At 35.5% G+C, this 14,441-nt stretch overlaps 1 long non-coding RNA gene across 3 annotated transcripts in view; it reads right to left on the bottom strand.

The window, feature by feature from the left end:
- Positions 1–2,116: 2,116 nt before the first annotated feature.
- LOC105475780 (uncharacterized) overlaps positions 2,117–14,441 on the bottom strand; it is a 30,651-nt gene continuing 18,326 nt past the window's right edge. For 2 of the 3 annotated variants that reach the window (XR_983651.2, XR_983653.2), the window contains 2 exons: positions 9,364–9,481; positions 2,119–6,016 (listed from right to left, as the gene is read on the bottom strand). This is a non-coding gene — a long non-coding RNA (uncharacterized lncRNA). Of the gene's footprint in view, positions 6,017–9,363; positions 9,482–14,441 lie in introns of all 3 variants that reach the window. The other variant, XR_983655.2, reaches the window with a different exon arrangement.

Here is a 14,441-nt window from a genome sequence, read left to right as displayed (position 1 = left end):
TCCTTTATTCCCCACAACCTAAAATGGCTCAGTATCATTATCAGCATAAACATACCCATTGGAGAAATCTTAGCTTACAGATTACAGATCCACCCAGAAATGCCATATTTAGGGATTCTATATAAATTTAACCAATGGTTACAAGTTAATATGGTATCTATATGCCTTTGGCACCAAACATTTCTAAACTAAGGTAGGTCTGTTAACAGATCTTAAACACCTGGTTCAATCTTAAGTTAGAAAACTCGCTACTTTCTTTTTTCTTCTTTTTTTTTTTTTTTGCAATGGAGTCTCGCTTTGTCACCAGACTGGAGTGCAGTGGTGCAATCTCAGCTTACTGCAGCCTCCACCTCCCAGGTTCAAGCGATTCTCCTGCCTCAGCCTCCTGGGTAGCTGAAATGACAGGTGTGTGCCACCACATCTGGCTATTTTTTGTACTTTTAGTAGAGACAGGGTTTCAGTATGTTGACCAGACCTGTCTCGAACTCCTGACCTCAAGTGATCCACCCACCTCGACTTCCCAAAGTGCTGGGATTACAAGTGTGAGCCACTGTGCCTGGCCTAAAGAGAGACAATGCATGTTAATTCGATAGCATTACATGGCTGGAATAGAAACAAGTGTAATTGCAATGAGAATTGAGAAGTGAGAGTGACTAAGTCTCCTTAGGAGAATCAGTAAATTTTCTCAGAAGAGGAAGCATTCATACTTGGATTTGGAGAAGTTTTCATCCATGCATTATTTATCCATACATTGTGCATTTACAGTTATGTTGCAGCAGGATGGAGAGTAGGGAGCCATAGGAAGAAGCAGAACTGAGTCCAGCGAGGCAGCACCTTAAATGTCTTGCTGAAGGCTCCCAATTTTGTCTTGTAGGTGACACGAAGCTTTCTGAAGATTTGAATCAAGGAAATGGTGAGATCAAATTTATATTTTGATCACATTTTTATGGGGGAAGCAGTATGGATGATGAACTCAGGGAGATGAAGAATGAACTTGGATAGGCAGTTGAAAGGTTTTCCATTCATTTACAAACACAAAAGATGGTGAGGACCTGAACTAACCCATTGGCTGTAGGGACAGATGGGTGAGAGGGAACTGAAGTAATATCTTTCTGGAAGGATATTGAAAGACTATCCCTAGGTGAATAAACATATTAAACGTGCCCAGTGTTTGCATACAAACTGACTCTATGAATGTTAAATAAAAGTCAAGTTCATAGAAGTTATAAAGTACATTCATGTTTCAGGTGACAAATGTTATATTTTCCTTAAGCAACACAATGGATTTGAAAGTGATTCGTAGGCAGTTTCACCAACATTAGGAACTTTCATCGTAATTCCTATTAGGGTTTACATGATGGCAATGGTAGTATATGTGGTACTCAGGTGGGTGAACTAGTAAGTAAGTGCCAGAGTAAAATCTTCCAGTTCCCTAGTATGCCAATGTTGTATATTAGCCGGAGGGTGTGGTAGGCAGAAGTGGGAGAAACACAAGAAGCCAAGGAGAGATGGACAAGGCATATCCAGAGTATCTGGTATATAAGAGATGTACAATTATATATTTGTTGTTTTTTAAGTGAATGAATTGGTAAATATATATGCATATTATAGTATGAATAACCTAAATAATGTGAACAATTGAATATGCAGTCCTAAGATGCATACTGCATGACAATTGCAAGCATAATAATTGAAAGAGAAAAATTTTCCACCAACCTATATGCACACACTGACTTGACCATTTTTAACTAAATCAACTGGTTGCTAACTGATTTTTAACTTGCTTAATGAAGTTCAGTTCCCGTCACAAGTCTTAGGTATTGTATGGTCCAAATCTCTTTGGTTGGCCTCTAGCAGCCCTGCAGTTAGTGAGTAAATCCAAAATTATGTTTTTGCCAGCCTTTGTCTTTTTACACCACCTGATTCAAATTCTCAGATGGGCATGTTCTCAATTTTGTTAGTCTGGGAGGGTGTTTACTGGCCCCAAGAGATTGCCTAATTTGTCATAATTTATGTGCAACACACATTTTGTTTTCTTGGTCCGAATAAAATAATCCAAACTTGCTTTAACAATTTTATTTTCACAATAAATTACAAAAGGGTCATGGAATGAAAATTTGTGGGTTTTTTTCAAAACTAATTATGCTAAAATGTAAATATTTAAATTTGCATTGGAAATACAAGTGAAATTTCAAGGTCTTTAAAATACAGGTGCTTACTAAGAAAAACAAGAGAGAAGAGGCGCCACCAGGGCAAAAGCAAGCCACGTGGATTATTTTTGTCTCTAGTGGTAGAGGATGATACTTAAAGGAAATCACAAGGCAGCTTCCCAGGCAGATGTTCAATTTTCATCTGGCAATTAGATCACCAAATAGGAATAAAGAGCTTTTATCTGTTCTTGCAAATATTTATTTTGAAGTAATTGTTGAAAGCATGGGAGACAAGACAATGGGAATCCTAACCATAATTTAAAATCTTAAATTTACCAGAATCTTGAAAGGTTTTATATTCTGATTCCATGAGTGTTTTTGTGTTGAGTGAATGCCATAGACTAAAAGGAATAAGGGGTTGAGGCTTTCCATTTGTAGTGAAGTCAAAAGGTTGCCATTTATTTGGATTAGATTTTCTCTCAAGCAAATATTTTTAGGCCCTTAGTCCTAAAATATGATGAATTGTACTAAATACATAGATAATGCAGATATTTAGGCAGAGGTTATCACAAAATCTATTTATTTTTAAAATATTTCATTACTTAGTGCCAGCATTTTAATTATTTCTTCTTCAAAGAAGAGCATCCATCTCTGACAAATAACCATTTCCAGGGGGACCAAAGTTAATATTTAATAAGAGAAAACATTTCACTTTTCCACTCTCTTAAATTTCAACAAATATACAATTTTGAAAAGTATCAAAATGCCAGAATATCTTTGTGATAAAAAAGTTATATCCTTTCTATATTCATTTAAAAATTCACATTATTTATAAGTTGGCAGACTGTCTTCAAGAAGTTTTTTCCAAATGAGAAAATGTGGCGTGATAACGTATTGCATAATTACATTCCAGGTTTGCATTAATAAAGTATTATACTTGTAAGTTTTACAAGCAGAAGTAACACTGTGGTTGTCATATATTACAGTACACACAATTTGATTGTTATGAAGTAGACATCTGCCAGAAACATTTCAGTTTAGCATGATGAATTTACCTTAGCCCTGTCAAGAATCACATTACAATGCCAAAGTATTGCTTTGAATATATGTTGAAAAATAGAAATACATTTGTTGAGGTAGGGTTTCAAATCCCCTCAGAATCATGTCATTACTGGTATTGTGGCTAGGCACATGTGAGCTCCAGTTACTCTGTGGGGGATTTACCAACAGTGAATGTCACTCATTTAATCAGGACAGCTAAAGAAAAGATATTGTTGACTGTGGGTGATGCAAGGAGTTTATCAGCATCACAGCAAGGATTCTAGCATACTCAATTTGCATAAACGTATAAGGATATTTAAAACATAATCCCTTTCCAAGCCACTTAAACATATTCGCATGGGAAGTTGCTTGTCTGTAGCCCATTTTTCTGCTAATGGTATACTTCTCTGAAAGAATTAGCTTCATAACTAATAAAGGATATATTTACCTCAAAATACCAAATTACAACCTTTTTTTTTGTTCAAATAGTGGAAGGTACACTTTCCGTGTGTGAAGTACAAGGTTATTACAAGGGACACAGCAGGAGAGGCAAACAACAGGCAGAGTGGTCCAAACTCAAATAGGAACTAGTGACACATTCATTTCCAGGGTCTCTGGGAGCCTTGCTAGATCACAGTCTCCTCTGCAGCGCACTGTGGCAATGCCAGATGAAATGTTACTCTAATTTCTTGAAAGACCTGTGAATTCTATCAAGAATTTGCTGCACACTTTGGAAAGATTTTACGGTGTAGACATGACCACATGATAGACTTCTTATATCCATAGCAACTTTTAAAGTCTAAGATGCAGAATAAAGACTACTGCCTTAATAATACCAAAGGGCCACATCCACATAGGCAAGATTGTGAGCAAGGTTCACAGTTTAACTACCATAAAATTTAGCTGCCACTTTCATTTGAGAAGTGTGGCAGATAAAAGCAGTTTCAATATTGCACCATTGCATTAATGTAGATGTCGCACAGATATATTAAATTCTTTCCTCTCAACACCATGCTCTAAGAAAGTAGTAAAAGTATTATGTTTGCATGATACTGATTTGACATGTAGTCTGAGAAATATATGAAATGTATTTTTAAAGGACTTGGCTTATGAAAAGTCATATCTGAGGGAGTGTGGAATCAATTCTCAGGGATAGTTTATGGTCCAGGAACTCTTACAAGGTAATGGGAGAAACTGGTGTATATATACGTATGTAGAAAAACTCTAGCAAAAGAAAAATTAATATCCTATATTGAACCTCATCAAAGGAAAATAATAAAAAATCATACAATCACTTTTTGTGTTTATATGTACAAGATGTCAACAATATTCTCTCGGTCTAAAAATTAGGTTTATGTCATTTTCCAGTTTGCCTTTTCTATCTTCTGGTTGCTTCCAACTCAGCTAGAAGTACTGATTTTTACTATATTCTGGTGAGCTAAATATAAAGAGATTCCAGAAAATAATAAACTTTTAATGGTGTACTGATACAAAGACATACATACACACATAATTAGGATACAGGAGATCTATCTATCTATCTATCTATCTATCTATCTATCTATCTATCTATCATCTATCATCTGTCTATCTCACCTCCCTGTATGATGTAACCACCTATATCCTGGAAGAACATTCTGAATATCTGATACGGAGGAAATTCGCTGACACTACTGTAGCAAAATCTGAATATAATATAGGCATGAGGAATAAAGTTGTCTCCTCCCAAGAGGGGGAACCCATGGAAAAATAGCCCAGATTAACAGAAAACATGGACAGGTAGAGAACAGGTAAATACAATTATAACATACTAAGAAAACATTAACAGAGACGATTGACAGTGTTTAAGCCAAAGGATTTGTAGAACATCGAATTGTGACACAATAGACTATCGCGTCACTGCAGAACAACAGAAAAGGATCACTGCACTCTTAGGGAAATATTACTTTTATTGGAACTCTGGAAAATCTTTTTTCATATGAATTCAGAATGTAGGGACATCATAATAAATTTGGCATCTTTCCAACATTTCTTCTATATTGAAATCAAAAAAAGATTTCAAATCTTATCTATTTGCATACTATAGTCTGGCAAGGAGAATTAACACCATAAATCAAAACGGTTTCTTCTAAAGTTACTTACATGATAAAGCATGTTGAGTTTTTTATTTGTGAAAGTTTCAGAGACTTTTTGTAGCCTAATACCACTACTCCTGGGGTTCCACCTCTGGCTTTTAAATCAGGTAAAATATGAGAAACTCAGAAACCGATGCTCAACATTCTTTCTGACACACAAGCCTGGAGTACCAAGTTTCCTAAGAGAAATTGCAATTTATAAAACATTTCAAAATAGGAAATAACATTCCAATCACTTAGTATTATTGCCAATATAATGCCTTTATGTGCACAATAAATTTTTAAAGAATAATTTGAAGTATTAGGCTAGATTAACCCTATGAATATAGCAGTTTGTATAAATAGCAGCAATACTTTGGAAATTTAGCATTAATCACTGCAGGACAAGTTTTGTTTTTAAATTATGGCAACACCTCTGGACCTGAGCATTTGTCTGTGCCATGTATATTACTCTTTGTGTTCTGGGTGTGGACATTTTTCTTATGACTTCTGGCTTTCCTTTTATATTTGAGCTCCATTTTCATTCACCACTCTTTACTCCTCCCAAACTGTCTGTTCATAAATAAAGTCTCTTCAGTTGATCATTCTTTCCCTGTGCCTTTCTTCAACATCGACTTCCCTCTTGACATTCTCCATACCTTTCAATTGAGTTTGGCACATAGTTTTTAAGCAGTCACTTTCTTCTAGGCACTGAGAAGACAAGATAATCAACATTGCAGCATTTATGGAGCACACAGTAGACTCAGGAAAATAACGAAGTGAACAAATGTTCAAATACATTGTGAAAAGACAGAGAAATGTGAAAATCATATGGGATTGCAGAAGACCAAAGCTTGGGAGGAGCAAGAATTTTGATGGAAATGTTATTTGAGTTAGTTCTTGAAAAATGATTTCAGGCAGACACGAGAGAGGATTGTTCAGGCAGAAGGAATAGCAACTACAACGAATAGATGAAGTAGTGAAGAGCACAAACTTGTTTTAAGACCAGGGTATGTTCAATGTGACTGAAAAACAACTTCTACAGTAAGGACAAAGTGGAAGATGAAACTGAAAATAAACTGTGGCTACATTGTGAAGGTTTTTAAAATTTTTATACCCTGCCAAGTAACTCATATTTTGTTCTCTCTGCAATAATTTAAAGCCAGAAGTGCAGTTTCAGATTTGTGTTTTAGAGAGATCATTAGGCAAATAGAGTGCAAGATACTGGAAATGAGGGAGAGGCAAGGGAAAAAGTGAGACCAGATTATGAGGCTGTTAGTATAGAGAGGTAAGTGATTGTCTCGAACTCAACGCTAAGACTAGGGCAGTGGGGAAAGGAGGAGGGTGGGTGAAATGAGACATTTGGGAGATAATTGATGGTCAAACAGAATGAGAAGGAGTCAAGGACGACACCAAAGTTGTTTTTTTGTTTTGTTTTGTTTTAATCTTGAAGAACTTCCTTATAATGATGTCACTAACCAATATAAGGGACATTAGATGAAATGGAATGTGCTAAGAATGAAGGCCTCATACAACACGAAAGTTAAATTATTCATGCAGTTTGACATGCTGGATGGTACCTCAAAAGAGGTCAGTAGTAGAAAAATGAAGTTGAGAATTTGAGAGTTGTTTTAGCTTGGATAGGGTTGGCCTGAAAGAGGAGTCTGAAGCAAGAATTCATATTTAGTTTATTTGGGAGGTGATCCCAAGAGCAGGAATGAGAGAGCAGGAAGAGTGAGACAGATAAGGAGGAAAAGCCAGGTTGAGTGTCACTGAGGTTGTCACTGTGGGTAGTGGGGCTCCATTCCACCACTCAAAAGAGACACAATGTTTCCCAGAAATGTGCACCTAAAGGATAGAAAGTAGGGACATTAATCCAGAAACTCCTACTCCGTTGTTTGACATTGCTCCCAGTGGTAAGATCCCACATTGCCAAGCTGCACTTACTCTGGCCAGACTGGATTCCATGGTGGTCTGAGCTAGAACTCTTGATGCAGAACATTAGTAAGGGGTTACTTGATGCTAGATTTTATTGGCAAGCCCTCAGGGGACTATTGATGCTATCCACAGCTGAAACAGAGGTAGCACTCTTAGAGTGCTTAATGGTGAGTCAGGGCATTAGATGCGTTTGCTATAAAAGGCAACCACAAACAGGTGCTTGTTGAAGCTACTAGACTTAAGATCACTAGAATAAACACATAGACGGGCACCTCTTGTCATGGCCAGATTTCACTGGAAAGTCATAGAAAGTATGAAATGGGTTTGCATTTATTTCTAGATGCACTTTTCTGGGAAATAAGTCCATCATTTTCTTCAAGCTTTCAAAGTGGCTGTTGATCCAGAATAGCTTAAGAATACAAATTTGGAGCAGGCATAGAAGTGTAAGAAAAGAAATTTTAGGAAAACATTTAAGAGTCAGAGAGAAAATAAGGAAAGAAGTAAGCGCCCAGGCTTTGGAAGCATAAAGAATTGGGCTTGATCTGGGCTCTATAATCCACTGCCTGTGTACATTTGAGCACATGACTGCATTCTCTGAGCCTCATTATGCTCCTCTGTAGGAGAGATAAAATGCAGATAATAACATATATTATGGGGCTGTTGTGAGCATAAAATAGGAAATACGGGCTAAGTACCAAGGATAAAGTAAATGCTCACTAGGCCAGGTGCAGTGGCTCACGCCTGTAATCCCAGCACTTTGGGAGGCTGAGGCGAGTGGATCACAAGGTCCGGGGATCGAGACCATCCTGGCTAACCCGGTGAAACCAAAATACAAAAACAAAATTAGCTGGGCATGGTGGCAGTGCTGTAGTCCCTGCTACTCGGGAGGCTGAGGCAGGAGAACGGCGTGAACCCAGGAGACGGAGCTTGCAATGAGCCAAGATTGCGCCACTGCACTCCAGCCTGGGCAACAGAGCGAGACTCCGTCTCAAAAGAAAAAAAAGTATGTAGAATTGTTAGAAGGTGGAAAAATACCCATAAAGAAAGAGTATCACAGAATTCAAGAAAAAATTGCAAATATAATTTTAATTAGGCAAATATATAAAGTGTACTGAAAAGGGCTTACTGCATTTTTGATGACTTTGTCAAGAATAATCAAAATGTATGGGCTGTGTAGAGGTGGTCAGGGAAGTAGTGTGTTGGTGAATGTAGTATTGAATTATCAAAACAGTCTCACACAAATCTGACATCACACCCAGTATTAAACTTTACAAATAATTTTAAAGATATCCTCAATCTAGAAGCAGAAATTTCTGGGACTTCTATGTGACTCCTTGGGTCCTTCTTTTTCGATTACGCATATTATCTTTGGCCCAGAGTCATATGAGGCATCCAAGAAAGGTCGTGCAGCGTCACTTGATACAGTCAGAAGCATTTAAATGATACGACATTTCCTTTTTTTTTTTTCAATTCTTTTTTTTTTTTTACCCAAGAAAATTCTATAATTTATGGGACATTCTCTTAGAAGTCATGCCTCATAAATCCATAGGTTTACTTGGATGTATTTATTATATATGGATTATAATGATTATAAATAATCCTTTCCTCAGGGACATCCTGCTAAGAGATTTCTGTGAATAAGGTCTCTTTCTCCTAGCTAATATTATCAGTCTATTTGCATGGAAGTCCAGCTGACAAGGAGATTAGATCAAATCACTTTTCCTTATTTTCTTGAAACCAGAGGTCCTCCCCATTGGCAAAGAGGCTGAACATATCCTGAGCCAACTGCTTAAACTCTTTTCTCCTCAATACCTGATTATCACCTCCAACCCAAATGCCCAATCACATTTCTCTTCCGGTAGATAAATAATCATCTGTAATTATTTGGTGCACATTCTTCTGGAACTTTCTTTGAATATTTACATACTTATTTGTGTGTGTTGAGTTCAAGAATGGGTTTATAGCGTGTGTATATCATATGTGATCATGCATCTATATATGTACGTATGATTATATATATATCATGTGTATGTATTAATATATGCATATGTAGTTTTGAGATTCTTTTTCCTTAGCAATATGTCTTGGAGATCTTTCCACATCGTTTGATGGAGACTTACCTCAATCCTTTAACAATGCCTACAACTGCGAAGAGTCTGAGAGCTTACTCTATCTGCATGTTAAAAATCAGCCTGCCACAGTTTCATAGATGCTGTCAGAAGACATGAGATTCCTGGGCTAAAGACAAAGAGCATAATTACTGACAGAAGTAGCAATATCCAAAATAACATTATTTGCACCAGGTCTATGAGCTCCAATTCCCACAGGATAAAACAAAGAGGGACAGGCAATGCCTGTAGATGAAGAAGACTGGGTTACCCAAGATTAGAGAACTCACATGTTTTCTAATCTAAAACACATAAAGCAAATATGTTTTACTTTTGTCCTAGAGAAATATGTTATATTTATTACACTGAAGAATAAGCAAACATGACCAGGGCTTCAGAGGGAGATGCTAACTCTATCTCCCAAGGATGTTCATTTTACAAACATTCTTGTTATTCATGCAGAAATGTGAGACACCCAGTGTCTGAGTTGGATTTTGAGTTTGCTTCAAGTCTGAATGCCCTTCTTCCTGCCTCTCAAAACATATGTTATCCTATAAACTATGATCCCAAGTAATTTAAAGCACCTATTTTCATACTCTTTTCAAAGAACAGTGGGAGCAGAAGGCAGGGAACAGGAAACAACTTCCCAGATACTTGTGTCAAGAACTAACCTCGGTGTAGATTCCCCACTTTGTGTGGGGTCTTCATTACATCACAGTAAAAGAACTTTCTGCTATCTTGACCTGTGTGTGGGTCCTGAGCTCAGTGGGGCCACAGCCTCGACTTCGTTTATGACTTCATGTACCTGTTTCAGTCTGTTCTACAGATCCACCATCTAGCTTGTTTTGAGATAAAATCTCTCTCTCTTTTCCTATATATAGGATCTGTCTATCTATATATAAAGAGAGACATAGATAATATATATCTATATAGATATTTGGAGAACAAATTTATAGTTTTGTTGAAACTATTGATTTTATTTCCAATCTCAGAACTTTCTTTCTGCCCTAATAATTTGATGACTTGAAAACACTTATGTATTTGCCATATATTAAATATTTCTGTAAGTTCTACCAAGTTATAATTACCCAGAATCCAGACACAGATGTCCTGGGAGGCAGGGACAGAAGAGGGTATTGGCACAGGAGTAATAAGGAATTAATATGCTCAGTTTAAAAATATATAAGGTTTGTCAATATTAAAAAATGAACACTATTTTTGGGCCAATCATAACCGTCTTTGTATCTCAAATCTAAAAATTCCAAAAGTAAGAAATGACATTTGAATATAGCTCAGAATTCAGCAAAAGCTTTTTATCACTTAGAATTCTACAAATGTAGAAAGAAAACCATTTGTCTTTTAAGAAATACGGTAACTCAAAATACAACAGTGTAGCATTTAATTTTCTGCTGTTATTTATAAATGGTGTAAAATATAATTTTTAAAAAGGTTTCAAAGTTTGAATAAATTGTTAGGCACAATTAGTGAAGGACAATGCAATCAGACCTTGAAGGACTTTCTTTTCTAATATTGTGCACTTTTTACTTGGATTGTCACTTATCTAGCAATAAGAATTAAAATAAGGAATATATATATATATATATATATATATATATATATATACAGCATACCTACATATTCAGTGTGGAAAGATTAGGTAAATATCAAAAACACATCTCTCAACTAAATCTTTATCTTAGAAAAATGACCTAAATTGTTTCCCAGTTCATTTTTGTGTAATACCCTTCAGAAGATAAGATTTATTGAGAGGTTTTTCTACCTGAAATTTCTTAGAGAAGCTACCAGATTTATAAGATTTTAGAAGCTATAATATTCATGTTGCTATTTTATACTAGCAATATTTAAATTAATCATGGTGACCATTAAAATGTTGTCTCATTTGGATATTCAGTCTATATTTCCCCCTGAATCTCCCTAGAACCTTATAGTATGCAGAAATTTAAAATCAAACTTAACCAGTAACAATTCCAGAAACAGTTTTAAGAATAAACAGGATTTGCAACTCTTTTGTTTTGTTACGAAAATACATTGTTTTAAAAAACTGCTAATTTTAGTTCATATGATCAAAATACTTTTTAAACACACACAAAATTAATCAGAGATATAATGTTGGAATAAGACATCAAGTTGAAATAAAGTTCCTGACTTCAAAAGATTACACTTCAGGAAGAAGAGACAATAAACAATATATGTTAGCTGGTGATGTTATAGCAGATGGAGAAAAATAAAGCAGAGTAAATGGAATAAGGAGTGACAAAGTGGGATGGGGTGCTTATTATATTATATAGAATAGATGAAGGAGACCTCTCCAATAAGGTGAAATTTGTGCAGAGGCCTGAAGGAAGTGAGGGAATAAATCTTTCCATTATCTGGGAGAAGAATGTTCCCGGCAGAGGTAAAAGCAAGAGCAAAGTCCCTGAGACAGACACACGCTTAAGATGTTAGAGGAACTGCCCAGTGTCCTGCATGGCTGAAGCAAAGTGAGCTAGGGAAAGACCACCTAAGAAAAATACTAGAAAGTTGGTGGGTGGCCAGATTATATAGGGATGCTAAGCACTTTGGCTCTAACTTTGTACAAAATAGTTAACAAATGAATTTTGAGCAGAGGAGTAATTTTGAGCTCTGTGTGTGGGTCCATGATCTGCCTTAAGATTTTTCTCCCTCAAAAACTTATTGTTTTTAAATTTTAGAAGAATCTTTCGATTTGTTGAGCAGTTGCAAAGACAGCAATGAGAGTTCTTATATTGTTATCATCCAGTTTCCCCCATTAGTAATACCTTACATCATATTTTTCAAAATTAATAACCAACATTGCTACATTACTATTAACCACATTTCAGACTTCATTTAGATTTAATCTGTTTCTCCATTAATATCCTTGTGTTGTACAGTTCAGTCCAGGGTGCTGCATTGCTTTAAGTTGACTTGGCTCCCCTGTCTCCTCTGGTCTGTGACAGTTTCTCAGTCTTCCCTTATTTTTTATGACCTTGGCAATCTTGGGTAGTCGCAGACAGGTTATTTGGTAGTGGTGGTTGGCTGGGGATGGGAGGAGGATGCTTGCCAATCTGATTTTTAAAGATTCTTTGGATTAATGTTATATGTTAAATAAAACAAACTATTATTCTAAAAATGAGCAATAGGACTGGATAAATCATATGCATTCCCCAGGAATCCTGTCAGAAAAATTATCCAAAGTAGAGGTTCTCAAAATGTAGTCTGCGTACTCCTGGGAGCCCATGAGGACCTTGCAGTGGGTCCTCAAGATTAAAACTATTTTCATAGTAACAGGAAGATACTAGTTGATGTTTTTCATCATGTCAATATTTGTATACTTATGGTGCAAAAGCATTGGTGAGTAAAACTGATCTTTAACACAAAGCATGACATTGGCACCAAACTGCAAAATTAATCATTGTCTCCTCTGTCAGCACAAGCTGATATTAAAAGAAGCTGCCATTTTCCCTTAAGAATATCTTTGATGGAGCAATAATACCTACTAGTTGCATGCAATCTTGACCCTTAGGCACAAGATTTTCTAAGTATTCAGCTTGATAAAATTGGAAGAATACTTCTGCATGCTGTAATCAAATGACTATATTGAGGAAAAACACTTGTGTGTTTCAATCATGAGCTAAACAAGCCACTTTCATGGTGAATCATTTTTACTTGAAACAATTACTAATAGACAACCTACAGTTTTTCAGGCTGGTATGGTATTTGGCAGGCTTATCTCAAACATGGATGAAGTAAATCTGTCACCTCAAGGGAAACAACGGTCAGCATTTATTGTGAGTAATAAAATTTGAACTTTCAAGTGAAAATTTGAATTTTTGAAAATTTGTATCCATTACTCAGAATATTTTTTTAAATAAAATCAATGATAATAACAATAAGTGCAATTTGAAAACATTTGATAATGAAATATAATGAAAGTTAGTATTTGGAAGCTCTGCGTAACTAAGGGAACCAAATTTCCCAAAGATAAATGAATGATGTTATAGGATTGTGTGAGGGTGAAAGACCATTCAAAGTGCAACGCAGGTCAATAGATTTTAATGCAACAGTACAAAAAGTTTATTGACATGGTTCCAGATTTCTAGTTGCAATTAACCTTTAAGAAACTAGTGTGTGTGCAATTAAATATGCAATATTTTGTGTGTAAGGACCATCAAAGAAGAATACCTACAATTATTTTAAAAGACTATCATAATATTCTTTCTTTTTATATCAACATATCTGTGTGAAACTGGAGTTTTCTTCCCCTACTTTAACCAAAGCACCATATTGCAATAGACTGAATACAAAAACAGATATTAGACTCCAGTTCTTGTCTATTAAGACAGACATGAAAGAGTTTTGCAAATGTGTAAAAACAATGAAACTTTTCTTCATAAATATTTTCATTTTGGAAAATATTGTTATTTTTCACAAAAACATGATATTTGTATAGAATGAGTTTAAAAATATAGTTTCACAAAATATCTTAGTTTTAATTTCTAATATGGAAACTATAGACAGATATGACCAAGTGTAATGGGAACCTGAAATTAAATGTTTGAAAATTGCTGCCCCAAAAAACTGCTCTGATCAAACCACCATTACCTTTTATGTAAATATTTAGTGACTTTTTAGGTTTGAAAGCAATGGAGAAAAGACATAATGTTGAAACAAAGTCCCTGCTTCCAAAAGATTACACTTCAGGAAGATGATTCACTTCATGAATTTCACAGAAACAAAATTATTAGGCAAAATGGCTAACTGGGAACATTGCTACCACAAACATTAAGATACAAGGTATTGATATCCTTCATGTAAGAATACAATGCTTTTTCAAAAAAAAAAAATAGTAAATCCCTAATTTCATAAAATTTTCTTTCTAGCACTTTCACTCTTTTAGAAAAATACGCTAATGCTTAATAGTGGTTGCCTCTAATTGGTGAGATTTGAATACTTTTAGTGATTTTTGTTCTTCTTTCTGTGATCTGTGTTTCCCAGATTTCTAAACAGCATGCCAGAAAAAAAAATAAATTGCTGAGACCAAGTATTTCAGGCAGTTTAAAAATTATTAT

Source organism: Macaca nemestrina, chromosome 4 (assembly GCF_043159975.1).
Source record: "Macaca nemestrina isolate mMacNem1 chromosome 4, mMacNem.hap1, whole genome shotgun sequence".
In the NCBI taxonomy this organism is placed as follows: domain Eukaryota; kingdom Metazoa; phylum Chordata; class Mammalia; order Primates; family Cercopithecidae; genus Macaca; species Macaca nemestrina.
This window is presented reverse-complemented; position numbering and strand designations above follow the sequence as displayed.